Source organism: Lampetra planeri, chromosome 1 (genome assembly GCF_965212315.1).
Source record: "Lampetra planeri chromosome 1, kcLamPlan1.2.h2, whole genome shotgun sequence".
NCBI lineage: Eukaryota > Metazoa > Chordata > Hyperoartia > Petromyzontiformes > Petromyzontidae > Lampetra > Lampetra planeri.
Window position 1 is genome coordinate 40,268,339 of NC_136107.1, and position 23,966 is coordinate 40,292,304.

At 49.7% G+C, this 23,966-nt stretch overlaps 1 long non-coding RNA gene across 1 annotated transcript; it reads right to left on the reverse strand.

The window, feature by feature from the left end:
* Positions 1–41: 41 nt before the first annotated feature.
* Positions 42–23,397, reverse strand: LOC144722723 (uncharacterized). The gene is made up of 3 exons (XR_013586085.1): positions 23,247–23,397; positions 1,670–1,748; positions 42–304 (listed from the first exon to the last, which is right to left on the reverse strand). It is a non-coding gene; the product is annotated as an uncharacterized LOC144722723 (long non-coding RNA).
* Positions 23,398–23,966: the final 569 nt, after the last annotated feature.

The following is a 23,966-nucleotide window of genomic DNA, read 5'->3' on the forward strand; positions in this document are numbered from 1 at the left end:
CTCGGCGATTTTTATTTTCATTTCGACGTTGGTCGACGGGCGGGCGGGCGGGCGGCGGGGGGGCGCCACGGAAAACTTCGCCATGGCAGCGACCGCCGCATAGGCGTCCAAAGGGCTTTTGTGAAACCAGAGGCCCCAACTGCATTTAAGATGGCGGCGGAAGCGGCGGTGGCGACGGTGGTGGCGGTGGCGGCGGTTGCGGCGGAGATGGCGGTGGTGATGGCGGTGGTGATGGCGGTGGTGATGGCAGTGGTGATGGCGGGCGCTTGCTGCCGTGTGAAATCGGTCCTCACGGTCAAAACGGCTGGCGGGGGGGGGGGTGAAAGAAGGATGATGCCCGGTTTTTTAAATCACGCACGAGCAAAACCTCATCGCGGTACGCAGAACTCGCCAACACGGAGTCACTGATAAAAAAAAAAAAATTTCACAAAAGGCGCGAAAAAATAAGAAATCTCGGATTTTTCTAAATCTCGAAAAATTATTACGGCCATAAAAATAAGGGAAGAGGAGAGAGAAGGCTTTATCGGTGATTTTGATGTTTTTTTTATTAAGGCCAACACAAATGTGCTTTCAATTACATATGACAGGGAGAATGGAGGGGGCATTCTTCGTATGGGCAGATCCCAGCTTTGCCGGGAAGCATGAGAGGGCCTCCCCTGCTGTGCATCCACAAAGTATGCAGCGATAATCCAGTAAGCATATGGCGAAACCGCTAAATGTGGCGAATATGTGCTAGAAAAGGGGGCAGCTGCTCCTTCAAGTCTTTTTATTTTTTATTCGGCCGTCCTTCTTGCCGCTGCCGTTGCCTCTTTTTTTTTCGCCGAGCGAAATTTCCATTGCAGCTCTTTTAGCTTTGTAGTCTTGTGGCCTAAAACCAACCACCCCCCCCCCTACACCACCACCAACCCCCCCCCACCATCTCCCGAATCCCCTTTTTTCTGTTCCGCGGCTACGACGCCGTGAGCGGTCTCGCCGCTGTGATGCGCCCTGGCATGGTGAATGGGCATCAGCAGATGTGGTTGTGGCAAATTCTCAAATGCTTGTTGTTGTTGTTGTTTTTACTAAAGACTATTGGCAACATTGAATACTGCGTATTTATTTGATCAGTTGATGATGGTGGCGATGACGACGACGACTATGGTGGCGATGAAGCATTGTGGTGGGCTGCTGCTAACGAGCGAGGAAGTAGGTTGAATGCAAAAGAGCTACAAATGTCATTATCCATAATAGAGGATTTTTTGGGTTAGATCGCGTAAATATAAATGCGTCGTTAAACCCGCCACCGCCACCCGACACAGCCGATTAGTAAGGTTTGTCACATAAACAGAACGTGCCGATTCGTTGCTAGTTCAGCACACCGGTGTGTTGGAGAGTGAACCCACCACAACATTTACATTTAGAGTACAAATGTCGTTATTGTGTCCTTATCACAGCTGCAGGACACGGTGAATGGTGCCGTAGCCTAATTGGCACCAAGAACTGCAACGGGGGATAATTGCCGGCGAAATAAAAGCTGGGCTCCGTTGGTGTTTACTTTCGTGTCACGTGCACATTACTTTTTTATTATTTTAAAATATCTATAAAAATGTAGAAAAGCGACAGTGGCCAATTTGAATCTCTTTTGTTTTGTGTGGGTGGAAACAAAAAGGCCTTGACCGTGATGTCGTACCCCGTGGCCCGGTGTCACGCCGACTCTCGGTCTCTTTCGGAAACCCGCGCCTCACTTTGGAACTCGGGCCCTTTCAAGTCTGGCGAAACAAAGGACGCAAAATATATTAATCGGTAGATTGTAACAAATCCGCATGAACAGGTGACCAGCGTTTCGATGCAATCACCGCGTGTGGATTTCGCAAACACCACCGCGACCTTCTGAATAAAATAAGAGTGCAAAGTTCCGTCTCTGACCGGACACGTGGGGACACTGGGCGGCATGAACCCCCCCCCACCCAAGCAGAGGCACCCTAGAGTTTTGCTGTCAGTTTCTCAACTCCTTCCCGACTATCAACCATGTGTTGGGTGGCCAGGTGGTAGGGGAGAGAGGGAGAGACAGGGAGAGAGCAAGGGAGCTAGGAAAAATTGGCCACCGCTACGCGAGGCAGATGATGGAACGCACGTTGTTCCACCCAGCTGGCGCACGGCACAACAGGCCACGACGCGACCGATACACCGGCGTTCCAGAGCCACGGCTAACAGCAGACGAGCCTGTCACTACGGTACGGCCCTCCAGCCACCCACGGAGTCTCGTGCCACCGATAGCAGCGAGCCCGTCACGGTGTGGACAGCTCAGCCTCTTGCTCGTGGCGCTGTCGACGTATGGCATTTCAGATTTGCCTAGTTTACATTTCTATAACTATTTAACTAGAACTAACAAAATTTTTATTTAAAGCTTTCGTGACTGCAGGGATTCATCTTCTTGGTTCTTTCGGTAAAGTCACGTAGAAGGGAAATAATAAAATAATAAACAATAAACATAATAAAATAATTCTCACGACATTTCGGCCACAACGCAAGCAGCCGTCCTCAGGTGAAGAACAGGTCTGCCATTCAGACGCTGTCTTTCCGACAGACCTGTTCTTCACCTGAGGACGGCTGCTTGCGTTGTGGCCGAAACGTCGTGAAAATTATTTTATTATGTTTTATTTTTATTATTTTATTATTTCCCTTCTACATGACTTTTCCGAAAGAACCAAGAAGATAGAACTAACTATTTTTTATTTTACCAGGTAAGGCCCACTAAGTTATATAGCTCTTGTTCAGAAGCGACCTGGCCACAAATTATAGGAAATGTATGTCAGCCAAATACTCTAAACGCGTGATGTTGATTCTAAATGTGGACGGAAAAATCAGAGGACCCGGAGATAAATCCACGTGACCACAGAGAGAGAGACACGCAAACTCCAAATATCCAGCAGGCATCAGGGTCGGGATCGATCCCACATGGTTGTAATATGTCACGATGTGGAACGCGATGTTTGGTTTGTCGCAGATTACCAAGCCTCATCTATTGTACAATGAACTCGGATCTTGATGAAAGAAAGTTGGCCAAAAATATTGACAAACTATCAGTTTAAATTCTCGGTGTCCTGTGTTTTTACGTCCTTGCTTTGGTCACAATCTCTTATTCACGTCACCAAAGAAGTATTTGTTACCTGAGGTGAACGCAACACGTTTCACTCCTGTTTTTTGGCAATTAAAATGTTTAACTTTTATTTATATCCTGACACTGTTAGCTAGATAAATGACGATAATTAACCAAGCAATGCCGGCACAAACCACGGAGCTTTTTTAAATGAGTGCAACTCACAAAGGCTTCTTAATCCATTTAGCTGTGCTATTGCTCACTCTGCTTTGGAGGATATTGTCTCATTCACGTTCTGACTGAGCTGAAAGACAAATCTTGTTCCGTTGGAACCAAACCACATGTGAAGCCGACAGCCCGGTGAGCATACTGCCAGGCTGCTGTCACCCTCAAACAAGAATCATCTCACTCACAGTAGTTATAAAGGCATTTCCTTGCAAATAGTTTTATATCGCGCATTAGGCTCTTATCATCATCATTACCAGCCAAGATCAATCCACTGCTAATTGAAATACTCCCAAAGGTGCGTCTATCTCTCACGATCCAGTAGTGAACGATGCACCCAGCACCTGCACGCAAGGCACGGTGGAGAGATGTTAACTACCTCGCCTGGTATACAGGAGGTCTTGGGTTCGAGCCCGATCTTGACGCCTGCTGCTGTATATTTGGAGTTTGCGTCTCTCTCTCCCCGAAGGTCCCGTGGATTTGTCTCCGGGTCCTCCGGTCTTTCCCTCCACATTTAGAATCAACATCGCGTTTAAAGTATTTCGCAGCTATAAATTCCCACACGATAAAGCCACTTCGTTGAGCTACCGCTTGTGTCCAGGTCACTTCTCAAAAAGAGCTACATAGCTCAGTGGGACCTTCCCTGGTGAAATACAAAATAGGCACATCAGCTCAACAAATGTGGCGCTGCCCGGGTAAACGCCCCGGTGGGGCCAGTCCATTGCGAGTGCCGGTGGAGGCCCCCTGTGTGGGGAGATTTAAAATGTGATCAGAGTAGGCGAATTATATATATATATATAAATTACTAAAATGTAGTTGAAATATTTTATTGGCTGTCCGCCTGATGAAGCTAGTTGTAATTCCTGGTGAAACGTCGTACTCAGATTGTAAATGTTGTGGATTTGCTCTCCAACACACCGGTGTGCTGTACTAGCAACGATTTGGCACGTTCTGTTTACGTGACAAACCTTACTAGTTGGCTGTGTCGGGTGGTGGCGGGTTTAATGACACATTTATAGTTACGCGTTCTAACCCAAAAAACTATTATGGATGATATTGGTCGCGAGAGCCTACTACGTGTTGAACTGACCTCTAAAGTGCACGCTTCATTGCGTATTTACGCTCTCTCCGCCGACATTAAGTCCCCATAGTATCCAGCAGCCCCAATGGCTTCTCCCTCACCGGCCCATACGTGTTTTTGGGCCCAGCCCCAAATGGGCCCATGAGATCGCACGGAAAACCCACGCTAACAGCACGGTACGTCGCGAGGCAACATCCAGCTGCTGCTTTACTAGACAGTTGGTCATCGCACAACAACCATTTAAGACAATAATTGCCCATAGCCCGAATTGGGGCCGGTGTGTTTACAAAATGCCCGGGCCAATTTAGTTATTTTTAGTCCCAATCCGTCACTGGCTGCTGCAGCTCACGTGGTAAAAACGAGAAAACTGATTCGAGTGAAGCGGCAGTGCCGGAGAGAGGCCGTCAGTCACACGTTGTGTCCAGATGGCAGCTGAAATCGGGGATAAAATGCACCGCGTTCCTAGTTTGCAGAAATCATCCCTCTACACAGAGGCAGCAGCAGCAAACCATGAGGGAGGGGGGGGCATGGCTCCGATTAGCACGGTTGCCTACATAGACTAACACTAACCATGAACTCAAAACTAGCCATAGTCTGAGCACTGCCCATAGACAATGACTAACCATAGTATCAACACCGCACACAGACTCAATACGACACCTCCGATTAACATGGTTGGCTACGTATGGTGCGAAAGAAGTCCAACATAATGCATAAACAAAATTTAAGCTTCAAAAATAAAAATCACGACGCATCATTTGCCTTCTAATTAAAGAATCGTCTTAACACACACACACACAATATATTCATTTTTAGCAAAAATAACATTTGATTTTGTCCCAGTAACAAGAAACAAATGTGCATTTCTCTCTCTCTCTCTCATGGCGGGGTTTATAAAACAATTCACTGCGAGAGTAAAATGATTTTTGCTGCATTCTCAGAAACTCTGACGTCGATCCGGGGGACTCGGTGTTAAAATCTGCTTCTCGTTTTTTATGAAAATGTGGGCACCCATCGGCGTGTATAAAGGGGACGTGCCCTTGGGGGGAGAGGCCTCTCTCCTCTGGAGCCTCTTTCACCGTCACGGCCCTCCCTGGTGCTGGGCCTAACGCGCCAGGAGCCGCCCGCCGCCGACTCGTCTCAGCATTGCGTGGCAGCACGCACACCAGACGCGGTGTGGCCATTGCCAGGCCCACGGTGCCACAACTACTGAGAGCCGCCCCCTTTAATGTCGACGAAGGCCGCATTGTTGTCGTCTCCCCACGTGTGACACGACGTGAGATGGTGGTGAAATCTTAACAGCCTCGCCTGCTATCCAGGCGTTCGTGCGTGGGTTCCATGTCCCTTTCTCTGTCTCTTCCCCCCGTGGTCGCTTGGATTTTTCTCCGGGGTCATTCGGTTTTTACCCTCCACATTTAGAATCAACGTCACGCGTTCAGAGTAGTTGGCTGCCGCTATAAATTTCCACACGATGATGGGCCCACTTCGTTGAGTTATCATTTGTGATAGCAAGGGCGCTTCTGAAAAAGAGCTATATAGTATCATTAGACCTCCTTTGCCAGTACCAAAATATAATTATAGGGTTTTTCCCCGTTTTCTGAAAATGTGGTCAACCAGATGCTCACCCCGAGCCCTCATTACTTTGATAGCGCATTGTCTTTGAGCTGTACGCCTTTTGGCGTCCTCTGGTCTAGCACCAATTGGGTCGAGGCTCAAAAGAAAGACGTCCCTTGGTGTGGACCAATCAGTTTCAAGGACAATGCATATATTATCATAGTGTGTTTTTGTTTTCCATTTTGACTGCAAGTATTGTGATTAATGCAGACATGAATCCTTGTAAAAAGGTTTCAGTTTTGTTGCCAGAAAAAAGGGGAAAACCCCCATTATTATATTAGCTATATAGTAGCTCAGTGGGCCTTACCTGGTAAATAAATCGTAGTTAAGTATAGCCCGAACTGCCGCATGGTTTTAGTTTCCGTGTGTACGAGGTGACACCTCCACACTTACAATATCCCGGCCAATTTTCTTTTATTAATTTCTGTCCCGATTCCCCGACTGTTTGAAACAAAATATTTTCTTTGGTTCTTTCGGTAAAGTCACGTAGATAGAAAAATAATAATAAAGTGAATAAAAGTAAAAAATTAATACTCAACATTATTTTGGAAATTACATTTGCCGTCTTAGATCTTTTAAAATTGAGCCTATAATGTATTTAAACAAGTAGATATATTGATATTTTTATATATGTATACAATATATTTCGGTCTTCACGTTTTTTTTAAAGAGTTTTAACTTTTTTTCATTCAGGTTTTTTTGGGTTACATTGTGCAAATATAAATGTGTCGTTAAACCCACCACCACCCGACATAGCCGATTAGTAAGGGTTGTCACGTAATCAAAAGCACAACCGGTGTGTTGGAGAGTAAACCCATAACATTTACCATTCGAGTACCACTTTTAGCCAGTAATTACAACCAGCATCATCAGGCGACAACCAGATTTGTAAAACCTCTATTATGAAACCGGGTTAAAGTGGTCACTGCCGTGCTTGCAATCAGCCCAGAGGCAGCCTCGTGCTGTAGTCCAGCCGTGGTCCCGAGTCCAAGTCGCCGCTTAGTCGGTGGATTTCACGGAGCCTGCGTACTCCCCGAGCCTCGCCTTGTGAGCCAGACACGGCAACGCTGTTGTTGTGTTTCTTGTTAGACGTTGGTGAAAGAGGCGGCACAATTCCTCCCACAATGGTTATCAGCTCAGCCAATCGGTGAATCGAGTATATGCTTACGTAGAGTACAAGTCCTGTATATCCAATTGCCATGTTTTAGAACTGATTTTTGTGTTTAGGTTGTTGTCCTTCCCCCCCCCCCCGCACCTTCGATCCGTGACCGCCTCTCTCCACCCAGCAGCATGAGTGGGGTCACCACAGTCGCTAAGCAGGTCTCGTGCCGTGGGTTAAATGTCATGCACGTTACACTTCTTTTGCACCGTACGTAGCCAGCCGTGCTAATCGGAGGTGTGGGGGAGGGACAACAAACTATATACAAAAAGCAGTTTCGAATAAATTCGTTTTCAATCGAGATGATTTTAAAGTGCATAGTTCTAGCGGTGTCTTAATATCAGACAGAAGAGCATTCCAGACGGCCGCAGAAGCGCATCTGAAAGCGCATCACGACGTGGTGACCCACCACCGTCTTTGTTCGATGGCGAGCCAAAAGCCGCTGCTGCGAGAATGACCGTAATTTGAGTGATGGTGTATGCTCCGTGGCCAGATCAGCGAGGTAGCGTGGTGAATTTTTGGCAAGCACTTTGCGTGTAATGAGCGCGACCTCACAACGTATTCGTTCGGCAACAGGAAGCCAACGCAGCTCAGCGAGCACCGGACGGACACGGTCGGATCTTGCGGTGCCCGTCACGACGCGCGCCAAAGAGTTTTGTGCACGCTGCTGTTTGGTCATGGTTTTTGCCAGACGTCCCGTAGAGTGGTGTTAACTATTTAAACACTAGTCTTTTTTTACTCGTCCAAGGATGGGTATATATTGCAATAAATCTGAAATATTGAATAGAATAATTGTTCAGCTCATGATTATTAATGAGGGGGGTTGCCCCATGTGGAGTGACGTCACCCGCTAATGGTTATTGGGGAGGGGTGCGGTATGTGGAGTGACGTCACCCGCTCCAGATTATTAATGAGGAGAGGGGTGCGAAGCAATGTGCTGCGTAGCTAAAATTTTTACCGTCACTTTCTGTAAAGAAATGTCATTTGAAGCGACTTTGCGTAATAAATGATTTAATTCAGCTCGACTTCCTCTGCGTTCGTGCAAAAATTCACCCACTTATGAATATTAATGAGGGGGGTGGGCCTCATGTGGAGTGACGTCACGCGGGGGGGGGGGCCTCATGTGTAGTGACGTCACGCGCGGGACGGACAGATATTTCTGGGTGATTTCGTAGGTAATATATACCAGGTAAGGCCCACTGAGCTATGTAGCTCTTGAGAAATGACCTCGCCACAAAGAATAGCTGAACCAAGCGGCTTATCATCACGTGGAAATGTATAGTAGCCAAATACTCTCAAGGCGTGACATTGATTCTAAATGTGGAGGGAAAAGCCGGAGGGCCCACGGGGAGAGAGACACGCAAACTCCAAATACTGTATACAACAGGCGTCATGGTCAGGATCGAACCCTCGACCTCCTGTATACCAGGCGAGGTAGTTAACATCACATAGCCACCGTGATGATGATGAGAGAGAGACACGCAAACTCCAAATATACAGCAGCAGGCGTCGCGGTCAGGATCGAACCCTCGACCTCCTGTATACCGGGCGAGGTAGTTAACACCTCGCAAACGTGGCGCCCAATAACAGGAGAGAGTTTGCAATAATCGAGACTCGTCGATAACCACGCTATACGTCGGTAACCACGCTATACGCTCGTGTCCCGTATCAACCTCCCCAGGCGCGAGCCATGCACTGCAGGCGGGGCACGCGTGGCCAACTGGGTCGATGGCGTCACGCTGCTTGAACGTTCACGCGCACCAAGTGGCCAGAGCTCGCAAGCGCGAGGCTCTTCCCCCCCCCTCCACACTTTGCATCACTTCCATTTTTCCATCGTAATTGGCCTCGAGCGCTGGCCCAGGGTTGTCGAAAAGCCACTGGAAACGACCGCCTCTGGCGCCCTCAGGGCACCTTTCGCCTCCGTGGGCCCTGCGCTTGGTGATTGCGCGCTGCAGGGTGGTCCGTCGCTGACCACGTGGGTAAGGGTTTGAAGGGGTGTCGGGTTACGCGTTATTACCCAGCTCTTGCTGTGCTCACTATTAATGGAGGAAGACAGATATTACCTGAGCCACATGGAAAACAGCATTCCGGGTTTTCTTCATGCAACACCACTAAATCAAGTAATTCAATATAGTCACCCTTCAATGCATTTTTCTGTAATAAAAGGTTTGAATGCAATATTATAACTAAACCAAAAAATGCATGTTAAATTATGTTGCAGTAGAAACAAAACGTCCTGAAAATCCAGTTTGGCCTTGAGCATCTCGCTTTGGGAATCTGACCTTGAGAATCTGACCTTGAGAATCTGACTTTGAAAATCTGACCTTGAGAATCTGACCTTGAGAATCTGACCTTAAGAATCTGACTTTGAGAATCTGACCTTAAGAATCTGGCCTTGAAAATCTGGCCAAATCTTGCCGATGGGTTCACCAGTCATGCTACAGGTCGCATGCAGTGGAGGTAAAGTGCGAGTCCTCCCACGTCTCCCGATATGTCCGGCCAGCATGGCGGAGTAGGCCCAATACCGTCTCGAGGGGCTCTCTGTAGCTCCCTCTAGTGAAGACCCATCTGCCAAGTGGCATCAGAGAGCAATGGCACCAATGTGTCTTTACCTTCACCTACAATATTATGTTGAGAGCTCTGAGATGTGGAATGTTTTAGGGTTGATTTCATCTCAAGTATTTTAATTAAAAATGCCCCATTAAACAGGCGGGACACACCTTGAGGCTATTTGCGTGTTTATGGGCGTGTGAAGTGTTCCCAGCCAACCGAAGCAAATCCAACAAAGGTGCCCAACACGGAGACATTCCCGTAGCTTCATTACATCATTAGCGTGTCAATTACCCGAGGACGAATAACGTTTGTTTTTTTCTGAGCCCATAATTACGCGTTTTAATCCACGTGCACCATTGCGATGCTCGTCACGTGTAGTATCATCTGCCGTCGAGTTTCGGAGTTTTGCGTGTGACGACGACGCTTTTGAGTGGCAGATTTGTTGGTGCGAGGAAGGCACCACCGGTGGTGCGACCTCGCGTGCCGCCACGGTGTTTCTTGCGACGTCGTCACTCGACCTACCACGGACATTGAGGAGGATGACAAATTGTACGCGGCGCCAGCGGCAGCAGCAGCGGCAGCAGTCGTCGCCTTCTTTTTTTGTTGGTGCCAATTGGCGCGGTGGTGGTTCGGGCGGTTTGGGGTTTTTTTTGCCGGGCCAGATGCCCGTTCGTTGTGACCGCAACCTCCGCCCCGTGGTGACGCGTCGCCAACAAGTCGCCTCCTGATGATGCCTACACCAAAGACGACCGTCAGTGGTCCTAGTGGGGGGGGGGGCAATGGTTGACTGCACGCCGGACGTGGCGATAGGAGGCAAGTTTTAGTAGCGGTTAGCGCGCCACGCTGACGAACCCGGCGGACCCCAGTTCGATCCCCGCTTACGGCCGACAATGACGACGATTATCTGAACCGGTCCTGGGACTCCCCCTAGGTTGACTCAGCCTAAAATGAGTATCTGGTGCGGTGTGTAGTAAACATCGCCACTGGGGAGAGACGAATGGCGTGGTGCTGGCCACCCACCCCCTCGTGTGCCACAGTGCCAGCCTTCATAGGTGCTACTCGCTAACAGCAATCTTAATTTTTGAACTTTCGTGACTGCAGGAATTATTATTTGTTTCTTTCGGTTAAGACACGTCTAAAGATAAAATAATAAATTAAATTAAATAATAGAATACGATGTTTCGATTGCAACACAAGCAATCATCAACAGGTATAATGAAATAGCGACATAAAATCTAACCAGAAAACTATAGACAGACATATTAACAGACAGATATCACCAAGATACATAGCGAGAGCAACACAGGTAACAGAGAGGGGTGATCGTCTCTGTGGGGTGGCCTTAAATAGACAGGGGGGGGGGCGGAGGCAGAGAGAGGGAGGAGGGTTAGAGAAAAAATTAGCATATCAATGAGTGGTCAACAGACGTGGTGCTGCGAATGCGATAGCACGGCAAGCAAGCCTGAAAATCAGGAGAAGGACACACTAAAATTAAATAACCTAGTAAAATATCGAAATGTAATGTAATACAACACAGAGGGTCGGTCAACACACAATTAACGCATAGCCTGGTTGATTACGTATTTCAAAGATTGCTAAGTTAGAATTTAAGTGTGAACAATCTAAAGAGAGGACACAGGCAGAGAAAACAAGTCGCCAGAGAGAGAGAAAACAGATAAGCTTAAAACTTCCCCGTAGAAGTGGTTCAATCTTAATTTTAGAACTTTCGTGACTGCAGGAATTATTATTTGTTTCTTTCGGTTAAGTCACGTCTAAAGATAAAATAATAAATTAAATAATGAAAGAGTAGGCCAAAGAGTAGGCCAATTACCAAATAGTGCCTCCCTGAGCTCCCAAGCAGCCCGCACCTACCACAGCATCCCCAGACAGCACGCACCTACCCCAACATTCCACACAGCACGCACCTACCACAACATTCCAGACAGCCCGCACCTACCACAACATTCCAGACAGCCCGCACCTACCACAACATTCCAGACAGCACGCACCTACCACAACATTCCACACAGCACGCACCTACCACAACATTCCAGACAGCCCGCACCTACCACAACATTCCAGACAGCCCGCACCTACCACAACATTCCAGACAGCCCGCACCTACCACAACATCCCACACAGCACGCACCTACCACAACATTCCACACAGCCCGCACCTACCACAACATTCCAGACAGCGCGCACCTACCACAACATTCCACACAGCGCGCACCTACCACAACATTCCACACAGCCCGCACCTACCACAACATTCCACACAGTCCGCATCTACCACAACATTCCAGACAGCCCGCACCTACCACAGCATCCCAGACAGCCCGCACCTACCACAAAATCCCAGACAGCCCGCACCTACCACAACATCCCAGACAGCCCGCACCTACCACAACATTCCAGACAGCCCGCACCTACCACAAAATCCCACACAGCGCGCACCTACCACAACATTCCACACAGCCCGCACCTACCACAACATCCCAGACAGCCCGCACCTACCACAACATCCCACACAGCCCGCACCTACCACAACATTCCAGACAGCCCGCACCTACCACAACATTCCAGACAGCCCGCACCTACCACAACATCCCACACAGCCCGCACCTACCACAACATCCCACACAGCCCGCACCGACCACAACATTCCAGACAGCACGCACCTACCACAACATCCCAGACAGCCCGCACATACCACAACATTCCACACAGCCTGCACCTACCACAACATTCCACACAGCCTGCACCTACCACAACATTCCACACAGCGCGCACCTACCACAACATCCCACACAGCCCGCACCTACCACAACATCCCACACAGCCCGCACCTACCACAACATCCCAGACAGCACGCACATACCACAACATTCCACACAGCACGCACCTACCACAACATTCCACACAGCCCGCACCTACCACAACATTCCACACAGCCCGCACCTACCACAACATCCCAGACAGCCCGCACCTACCACAACATCCCACACAGCCCGCACCTACCACAACATTCCAGACAGCCCGCACCTACCACAACATTCCAGACAGCCCGCACCTACCACAACATCCCACACAGCCCGCACCTACCACAACATCCCACACAGCCCGCACCGACCACAACATTCCAGACAGCACGCACCTACCACAACATCCCAGACAGCCCGCACATACCACAACATTCCACACAGCCCGCACCTACCACAACATTCCACACAGCCCGCACCTACCACAACATCCCAGACAGCCCGCACCTACCACAACATTCCACACAGCCCGCACCTACCACAACATTCCACACAGCCCGCACCTACCACAACATTCCACACAGCCCGCACCTACCACAACATCCCAGACAGCCGGCACTCAATCACTGTGCAGCAGGCGCTCCGTGTCTCGCTGTGTCCCCGCCGTTGTCACTTGCACCACCGCTTGTTGATTAGACGTTCCGGCCGCCACCCTCGAGCCCATCGTTGTGGCTCGCTCCGTGAAGCCGGCGTGCCACGGCCGCTTGCTCGCTCTCTGATTCGTGTTGTCAGTTTTGAGACAAAGTTATCGGTCGCGCGTTGCGCCGTGCCGCAACCACGGCTGAGTTTGTGGAAACTCAGCGCACGTGGGATGTTTTTAGTTTTTAGTTCTACACATTAAACGTTTCGGCTAAAAACAAGCCGGCACGCAAGGGAGCCATTGTCTCCTCCGTCGAGCGGCCTGCACCAAGGCCCCCGAGTCGCGTGGGGTTATTTTTTTTATTTCCCGTCGTTTCGTTGAAATTCCGCAAAAAAAAACTAAATCGATCAACAGTGACAGCTTTTGATAATGCTGCTGCTGCTGGATGATGATATGAATGATTTGAGAAAGACGGTAAAAGTTGTCTTGAAGATGTTGATACATAAAAGATGGTAGTGACGATGACAGATACATGTAATGATGACACTGATAAATCATGATTGATAAATGAGGCTGATGATCATGATGGTAATGATAAATTAAGATAATCAGGAATGGATGCTGCTTCAATTGCGTTTTCTTTACTTAACATTTTTTGAAATCTTACCAGGTAAGACCCACTGACCTATATTTCCCCTTTTTCAGAAGTGATCTGGCTATCACAAATGATACGTCACCGAAGTGGCTTATCGTCGTCGTGTGGAAATTGACAGCAGCCAAATGCTCTCTAAGCGCGTTATGTTGTTTCTAAATGTGGAGGGGGAAAAATCGGAGGAGCCGGAGACAAATCCACGCGACCACGGGGCGAGACCGAACAAACTCAAAATATACAGCAGCAGGCGTCGTCAGGGTCACACCCATGAACCCACAACTTCCTGCATACCAGGCGAGGTAGTTAACATCCCTCCGCCAAACTAAGGGTTGGTGATGAAATCGTCGATGTGTTTATTCAACGGGGCCGTACGGAGGTTGCAAAATCCAAGCCCCTCTCTCTGTCCCCTCGCCCCTCTCTCCTCGTTTGTGTGCCACAAAGTCGCGGGATGATGATGATGATGACGGCCAAGTTAGCGGCGTGAATCGAGCCCCGAACGTCGCCTGGCTAAACTTTACACTTTGCTGCGGGGTGGTGAAAAACAAGGGCAGCTCATAAAGCCGAACCTTCAAAAGCAGCAGTAAAGGGTCAATGGCAAGGGTGTGTCTTGGATGATGTCACGTTACTCCATCGTAAACTTCTCCGCTGCGTGCTGTTGTTGTTTGTTGTTGGCAATGTCCACGTCGTCACCGAGGCGCGTGTCCCGTGGAGTTGAGACGGAGGGCGGCGTTTAGAGCAGCAGCAGCAGCAGCGGCAGAATCGTGAGCGTCACGCCACTCTCCTGCCCACCGCAACGGCGGTTACCAGCGCGGCTAATGTTTCTTTATCTTAATAAACTTTAGCCGAAGGGCCAACATCTCTCATTGAGGCCTCTTCATAAGGAAATGTAACACAACCCCGTTTATATCAAGGTTAGGCTTATGACTGCAGATAGAGCAGCCTGATAAGCAATGCAATAAACGCAGGCTTTGACAGTGCCCTGAACCCTCTCATCACCCGGCTGAGGTTGCAGGCAAGGCGAGGGGTGGGGGCGGGGGGCTGTAGCCGCCAGAATGCCGCGTGTGTTCCACATACCTGGCGCGCACATCAAAGACCTGTCGAGGACACACACCTGTGCTGTGAAGTCGTGCGAGAGGGAGGGAGGGAGAGGGAGGGAGGGGGAGGGAGGGGCACTGCCCACTGAGCTAAGCCACTCTTCGGCAGAGCTGCGGTTGCAAACTGCATCGAGCGCTCGGAGCAAGCACCCACGAACACACACACACCACACACTAACACCACACACTACACACACTAACACCACACACACTAACACCACACACTAACACACACACTAACACACACACATGAACACACACCCACGAACACCCACACACCACACACTAACACACACACACCACACACTAACACACTAACACACACACTAACACCACACACACACTAACACCACACACACACCACACACACACTAACACCACACACACACACTAACACACACACACCACACACGAACACCCACACACGAACACCCACACACGAACACCACACACACGAACACCCACACACGAACACCCACACACGAACACACACCACACACACGAACACACACACACGAACACACACACACACGAACACACACACACGAACATCCACACACACGAACACCCACACACTAACACACACACACACTAACACACACACATGAACACACACCCACGAACACCCACACACCACACACTAACACACACACACCACACACTAACACGCTAACACACACACTAACACACACTAACACCACACACTAACACCACACATTAACACCACACACACACTAACACCACACACACTAACACACACACACCACACACTAACACCACACACACACTAACACACACACGAACACCCACACACGAACACCCACACACGAACACACACACACACCACACACACGAACACACACACACGAACACACACACACGAACATCCACACACACGAACACCCACACACGAACACCACCCACACGAACACCCACACACGAACACCCACACACGAAAACACACACGCACGGAGCACCGTGCGTGCCTGAACAGACTGTTGGGGCAAGTGCTTTTTAAATCCTTTATATTAAGTTCACTTGCTTTGTTGGTTGCTTGCTTACGACCGTGCAAATCTTTCAGTCGTTTTTTAACCCACTTCCCGTGATCCAATCGAGCTGACATTTTGCACACAGACTCGTTGTGCGTGACAATCTATTTTCGTGAATTTTTTTTTCCAAAATTTACACTTTTTAGGAAAAAAATAAATTATATTTCATTACCAATTGCTTAATGGTGGCAGGCAATCATCTGACCCATAGATGGCATCCATCTCAAGCTCGAGGACGAGAGGACTCTAGCCGCCACGCATATAAAGGATTTATAGTGAAAAACTTTGTTTTTACGGGCAAATTTTTTTAGAGCTGCTTTTTGTGTTTAGTTTGTTGTCATTTCCCCTCATCTACGATTATCACGGTTGGTCACGTACGGTGCGAAAGAAGTTCAACACACAGTACGTAGCGCGGGTCGGGCGCACAGCCCCCCACTTGGCCAGCCTGCAGGTGCGCGCGGAATCAAGGGGAGAGGAACCCCCAACAGGGCCCTCGAAATATAGACGGGGAGAGCGAGGGAGAGTGAGAGAGCGAGAGAGTGTGAAGGTGAGAGCGAGGGAGAGTGAGAGAGCGAGTGAGAGCGAGGGAGAGTGAGAGAGCGAGAGAGTGTGAAGGTGAGAGTGAGGGAGAGTGAGAGAGTGAGAGAGCACTTGTCGTAAAAATAATTATCGTAATATTACAAATATTACATAGAAAACATCGGGGGAACATAGACATGGAGTAGGGAGAGAGGGGGTAGAGAGGGTGGGTAGAGAGGGGGGGTAGAGAGGGGGTAGAGAGAGAGGGTAGAGAGAGAGGGGGTAGAGAGGGTGGGTAGAGAGGGGGGTAGAGAGAGGGGGTAGAGAGGGGGGTAGAGAGGGTGGGTAGAGAGGGGGGTAGAGAGGGGGGTAGAGAGGGTGGGTAGAGAGGGGAGTAGAGAGGGGGGTAGAGAGGGGGGTAGAGAGAGGGGGTAGAGAGGGGGGTAGAGAGGGTGGGTAGAGAGGGGGGTAGAGAGGGGGGGGTAGAGAGGGGGGTAGAGAGAGGGAAGGGGTAAGGAGAGCAGAGTGTGACATCTTTTGTGAAATCTTTCATTTAAAAAGGGAGGAGGGGGTTACATAAAGCAAAGCATAAAAAAACGAAATGATGAACGAGGCAAAGTGCCGACTGCACCGAGCATCTTCTTATTTCATCTGATCGTATAAAAACATATAAAAAGAGAGTGAGAGCGAGTGAGGGAGAGAGAGAGTGAGGGATAGAGAGAGAAAGCAAAAACTGCATTTTGTTCCGTGGCAATGACATTTACGCTTGGAATGAGCACACAGCAGTCGCGTCGTCACTGTGTGCACACTCTGTTACACACTGGAGGTCTTGAAAAGAGCAAGCGAAAAATGCTCAATATCGACCACCGACGAGAAAGACTCTGGAGGAACACCACGGAAGAGCGTGGTGGTGGCGGCGGTGATTTTCATCTCGGTTTGTTTATGAAAGCTAAATAATTATTTGCTGGTGTTTTTAATTCTAGAGTGTCCCCCGCCAGGAGAGAAGTCTGTCTGTCTGTTTTATAAGAAGGAACTGACGGTCGTTTTAGGCCGTATTTATTTTGCGTGTGTGTTCATGTAGAAGCCAACCTGTCTCCTTCTCTCTCTCTCCCAGCTGTTTCCTATTTTTCATTGCAGGGAGAGGGGGAGAGAGAAAAAACTATCCGGCAAATAACAAAAAGGGGTATACGCCTGGCGTAGATTTCCCCTCGCTCGCGCCCAAATCAAAAGCATCTCTAATGAGCGTTCTATGCTCGTCAAACAATTGACTTCAACAAAAACAACAAAAACACCGGTGTGATAACCCTCGTGCCTCCCACGAAATCACTCCCGAGACGCTTCGCCCTCGCGCGGCCAACCCCAGGAGATGCCTTCTTCTTAGTTCTTGACGACGACAACAACAAAGAGAATTCCAGAGAGATGCTTCAACACGAGCACGTGGCCTCCAGAGTGCACCTAGCCTGGCACAGGCGTCGTAGAGACGCCACTTAGTGGCGAATGGCGGCTATTGTTGAGTGTGCGTATGTACAAACCCGCTGACCTGAGTTTGATTCCCGCTCACGGCCACCAACACCAGTGATAGAGATGATCTGAACCGGTCCTGGGCCTCCCCTTGGGTCGACTCAGCCTGAAACGAGTACCTGGCGCGGTGGTATAAACATCGCCACTCATGGAGACAAAGGCGGCCCGGCGTGGTGCTGGCCACCCACCCACCCCCTCGTGTGCCGTGCGGGCCTTCAAAGGTGTGCCGGGCAAACAGAACTTGCCCTAATAGTCTGTTCAAGGCTACACGGGGTATCTTTGTATTTGTACTGACGATTGGAGAATAGTTCTTAGAGCAGTTTATTATCAAATATAAGCAGTCTCAAACCTAATACAACAGTAGAATACTTATTTTAATTTGCAACCATTTACCAAATCATTGCTGGGTGCTTGACCATACTTCACCACGCCAGTAGAGGCAGGTTGGTCAAGGGGACCCCGGGAGCGGTGTACAAATATCACTCACCGCTGATGTCAGAACTAAGCTCGCTGGGTTCATAGGGACAGTAGTGCATACACTACTTCTCGTGGGTTCGATCCCGACCCTGGCGATGCCTGCTGTATATTTGGAGTTTGTGTGTGTCTCACTCTCCCCGTGATTGCGTGGATTTTCCTCTTGGTCCTCCGGTTTTTCCCTCCACATTTAGAATCAACGTGCGTTCAAGAGTGTGTGGCTGCTAGAACTGTCCACGTGATAGGAAGCCACTTCGGTGAGCTATCATTTGTGGCCAGACCGCATCTGAAAGAGAGCCATATAACAGCTCAGTGGGGCCTTGCCTGGTAAAATACAAATAAAATGTTTAGTTTAGTTCAAAGCTATGACCTTGGGGGTCGTTTCCCCTACTGACAAATAAGGGAATGCCACTGCAACCCGTAACGGGATGCCAGTCGCGTGCGTTTCAACCGCGTCTCATCCGCACCTCCGATTAGCACGGTTGGCTACTAACGTGATTGCGAAAGAAGTTCAACATACATACTCACTCACACAAGGAGCGAGCCGGTGGCAGAAGCCCTGCTGTTGGGGCAGGGCTGTCACACCCGCACCAAGGGGGTGACATTAGCCACAGTGCCAGGCTGGGCACAACAGGACTGGCCCCAATTTGACTGATCCAAGGACTGGAGAGCGAGAGTTTGCGCACGCCCCAGGATCTGCCACCACCACCACCGCTGCCCTCCTGGGGGCCACGCAGCCCAAGGCTCATTCACCGCTCGGGGGGAGGAGGCGAGCCGTGGATGCCGGCGGATAATCCACATCACGTGTGGCCACATCTGAAGTGCGGCTGTCAGGCACGGCGGATGTGGAGGGGGTGGTTGGGTGGGTGGACGGGTGGCTGGCGGGCTGAGTGTGTGGTGGTGGGGGTGTCTCTGCTGCTTCACTAATCCCGGGACAATATTAGCCGAGCTCGCACCACGCGGCCTCCATGTGGCCACCAACAATCTCATCGCGAGAAGAATTGTTTTGCTTTTATTAAAATTGTCGTAGTTATTGCCCGTGACAAAAAAAAAATCGCCATATCATTCACCACGATTCCCATGGGATTTCAGAACGTGAGCAGGATTGATATTGGAGAGTGCGTTTAACTATGTTTGTGTTTTACCAGGTAAGGCCCACTGAGCTATGTAGCTCTTTATCAGAAGTGACCTGGCTATCACCAACGATAGCTCAACGAAGTGGCTCATCATCATCATCATCACGTCGAAATTTAGAACAGCCAAATACTCTAAACGCGTGATGTTGATTCTAAATGTGGAGGAGAAAAACCAAAGGACCCGGAGAAAAATCCAAGTGACCACGGAGAGAGACACGCAAACCCCAAATACACAGCAGCAGGCGTCAGGGTCGGGGTCGAACCCACGACATCCTGCATATCAGGCGAGGTAGTTAACATCTCACCACAATGCCGCCCATCGCTCAATAAACCCCAGAACCCAAGCGGTGTGGGGAGGCCTTCGTTCAGGGCTTCATATTGAATCACACGATTGGGGTAAAAAAAAATTAAACAGTTGTGCATGTGGCCAAGTTGTTAAGTTGTAAGTCTAGAGTTGGCTTCAAATGATAGTGGGAGATAATCATCAAGTAGGATTGGCAATGTGTGCGTCAGATGTCTGATTGTCTTATGAACTAAACATTCGGATGTATGATTATTCGGTATGCTCATACAGCGATTATCACCGCATGATAAACGGGCATCAACGTTGCATGCAAAGCAATGCTCGAAGATGCAGAATCAGAATGTTTCTTTAGACTGGAAGAATCCGATGAGCTATGAAGCTCTTGTTGATAGATGCCCAGTAGGGGCTGGTGGTCAGAGAGTTTCAACACCAAACAACACAAACACACGACGGGAACGCAACGTCTAGGAGAGGAGGGAAATTCACCTCATGGCGGTACCCCGGGGAACCACAGTACCCCGGCTCTCGCACAATGTCCGTGATGCAGTCATTCTTAGTCTGTTGATGGTCGGCGATGCGGCAATCGACTCATCTCGACGAGCTGTACACGATGCACCACCACGGTGCGTACCGCGAGCGTTCAGAGTTTCAGCGCAATCGTCCTCGCTGCGTTTCGACATCGCGGAGAGTGGCGCCGATTTCAGAATGATTGGTACCCCAGTCGCGGAGTTAACGACACCCCTGGGAAAAATAGTGTCCCAGGAATAACACATTTAATTGCCTCGGCCGTTTAGTATTATTTGGTACCCCGGGGGTACCGCCATAAGGATCAAATGACTAAAAATAAATAAATGAAGTGTAGAAGTTCAGCTGCGCTTCTGCGGCTGTCTGGAACGCTCTTCCTTCTGACGCGAGGAAGCCACTGGGAGCTGTGCATTTCTACATCATCATCGTCGAGATTGTTACACTCACTTATTGAGAACTGCTTTTTGTGTTTAGTGTTGTTGTCCTTCCCCCAGCACCTCCAATTGGCACGGTTGGCCTACGTACGGTGCGAAAGAAGTTCAACACATATACACACACATACACACACATACACACATGCACAACAACCGCCATTCGCAACTAAGTGGCGGTGACGTCACCGCGACGCTTGTGCCAGGCCATGTGCACCTTGAGGCCACGTGAAGTGTCGAACGCCCACATACACACATACACACACACATTCACACACACACATTCACACACACATACGTACGAGGAGACTGCCACTGACGCAGGCAGGCGTGGGGGGAGGGCCGCGTGCTCTCGCAAACCGGAATCGATGTCACGTCCATCACGGAGACGGCCACAGCGAGTGACCTTTTTGGAGCCCAGCAAAGCGACACATGCTGCACGTGCTCACAGATGGATGTGTGTGTGTGTGAATGTGTGTGTGTGTGAATGTGTGTGTGTGTGAATGTGTGTGTGTGAATGTGTGTGTGTGAATGTGTGTGTGTGAATGTGTGTGTGAGAATGTGTGTGTGAATGTGTGTGTGTGAATGTGTGTGTGAATGTGTGTGTGTGTGAACGTGTGAATGGCACCTGCCCCGTGACCTCCTGCCAGCGGGCGTTCGACACTTCACGTGGCCTCAAGGTGCACATGGCCTGGCACAAGCGTCGTGGTGACGTCACCGCCACTTAGTGGCGAATGGCGGTTGTTGTTGTTACGACAATGCGTACATCATTGTTATTATTATCAAAGCGTGTTCGTTTGCATGTTTTACCACAAGAGAATGACGTGTGGTTAATGCAGACTCGATGAGAGGCCTTGCAAGTGGTGTGTACTTGGTGTTTGAACATCTTAACACCTGTTTTATTGCCAGAAACGGTAAACTATTATATTTCACCATAGATATAACTGCTCGGCCCGAGCTAGAAGTGTTCTGATACTTGAATTGTCTTTGCAATCTTCTTGGTTCTTTCCGTAAAGTCACGTAGGACAATTTGCCCTGTTCGCCTTTTGGCGTTGTTCTCTGGTCTGACACCGGTGGTGACACAAGGCCATGGAGAAGGCTGCTGCTGCCTCTGCTGTAGGACAATCAGTTTCAAGGACACTGCCAGATATATTCATTATCAGAGAACGTGTGTTTGCATGTTCACCACAAGTATGTGTGCTAATGCAGACCTCATGCCTCGAAGAGTTTATCTATTTGGCGTTTGAACATCTTAACACCTTTTTTTATTGCCAGAAAGGGGAACCCCCTCTTCTTATTTTCCTTCATTTTGATCCTGGCAAAAAGGTCACCACATTATGTCCGCCACCTCCTGTCTTCGTGTTGCTGGAAAGGGTCAAACAAATCCTCTTTCATGCGTGCATTTTTTTCCCCATCACGGAATTTCCCTGCGCGTCCTTGTCTCTCTGCCTGTGCGTGCCCTCGTCGCAATCGCCCCTGTGTCGCGGGGAGAGACGCAACGGGCCGCATTGGCGACGCGGTCAACGTGGATATCGGCTGAGCACACAGCCAGCAGTCAGTAGCCTCTTGCAAGCGATGCCCGACAGCTGTTCACAAATCCTCACCACCCTCTGTGAAGCGCCCTGCGTGCTATGTGCATCGCCAGCGGTGGACCGATCACACAATTAATGACAAACTGTTGGAACAGGTGTGAGAGAGGGAGGGAGGGGATCAGCAGCAGCAGTGCGCTCCGTGGTCGTGAGCGATTTCCACTGTGTTGTGAGGCCCATGGCATTCTGAGACAATCACCGCGTGTGTGTGTGCGCGTGTTTTTAACGTTTAGTTCCCGGGGCACACAAATCTGGGAGATCTGATTAATTGCGTTTTTACACTTTCCAACTAAGGTTTTGGGAGAATCAGCTCAGTCCATTTCCCTCTCTGTCCGAATTTTAAAAGTTGTATCTTACTGGGCTGTATAGTCCTTTTTCAGAAGCGACGTGGCTCTCACAAATGATAGCTCAACAAAGCGGCTTTTCGCGTGATAATTTAGAGTCGCCAAATACTCTAAACGCGTGTTTGTAAATGCGGAGGAAAAAAACCGGAGGACTCGGAGAAAAATGCACCCGACCACAGGGAGAGAAAGAGAGATACGTAAACTCCAAATATACAGCAGGCGTCAAGGTCGGGATCGAACCCACGACCTCCTACATAGCAGGCGAGGTAGTTAACATCTCCTAGCCACCGTATGAAATGAGAGGCACTGTAACTCCCATGAACACGACCACAACACGAACGAAACTTGAGGCGAGATTTGCGTTGCTCTTGGGGAATTTCGCTTTTGAAGAAAAGTTCCCGAATTAATCAGAGCGTTGCCCAAGCCTTGGGAGCTACAACCATTGCAGCTACCTCCATGCGTATGCACGATCGTTGTTGTTGTTGTTGTTCCTACCTTGTTAATGTGACATCGCGTCGGGTGGTGAAAGAGTGACACCTGGAAGCGGTTTGGTAAAGCGATTCCGCGTAACGACAGCGCCGCGTTGTTGCGGAGGGCGCTGAACAACGCGACAGACATCGCTTCACTCAGCTCTGTTGTGCGCGAGTTGTTTAGTAGCCGCGGTTTCACAACGCGAGGATAGGCGGTGGCTTCATATAAGGGCATTGACATCCCTTGCCTCCTCCAGACCCTGCTATCAGAGGATCCTAAAAGTTAACCATTGACCGTCTCCCTTCTCTCTCCTTTATTTCTGTCTCATTGTGGCCCTTGGATTGTTGACCTGTGCCGCCGACTCTATTTGAAGTCTCCTTCACGCGGCTTTGGCATCACGGGGGGCGCTTTGTTTACCGTCCCAGACTCACACGTGATCAGAGGACACCGCTGCCGCCCAATGCCGTCGTAGTTGGACATCTCAGGTGGGCCGCACTTTGCAAAGTGAACTTTGGTGGGATTATCTCCCCCACCGCACCTCCACAGGCGGTTATTGCGCCCTCTGATCGATCAACGTGGGCGCCCCGTGGCTCTTTTGTTCTGCCCGAGTGCAGGATCGTGTAAGTGGGTGGCTCCGTGCAGACACTACCTCGTGGTTGTTGGGTGGCTGCATGGAAACGTTGCCTTTCCCAACCTGGCCTTTGGGCCAGCCAACGGGAGCATGCGTGTTGTTGTTGTTGTGGA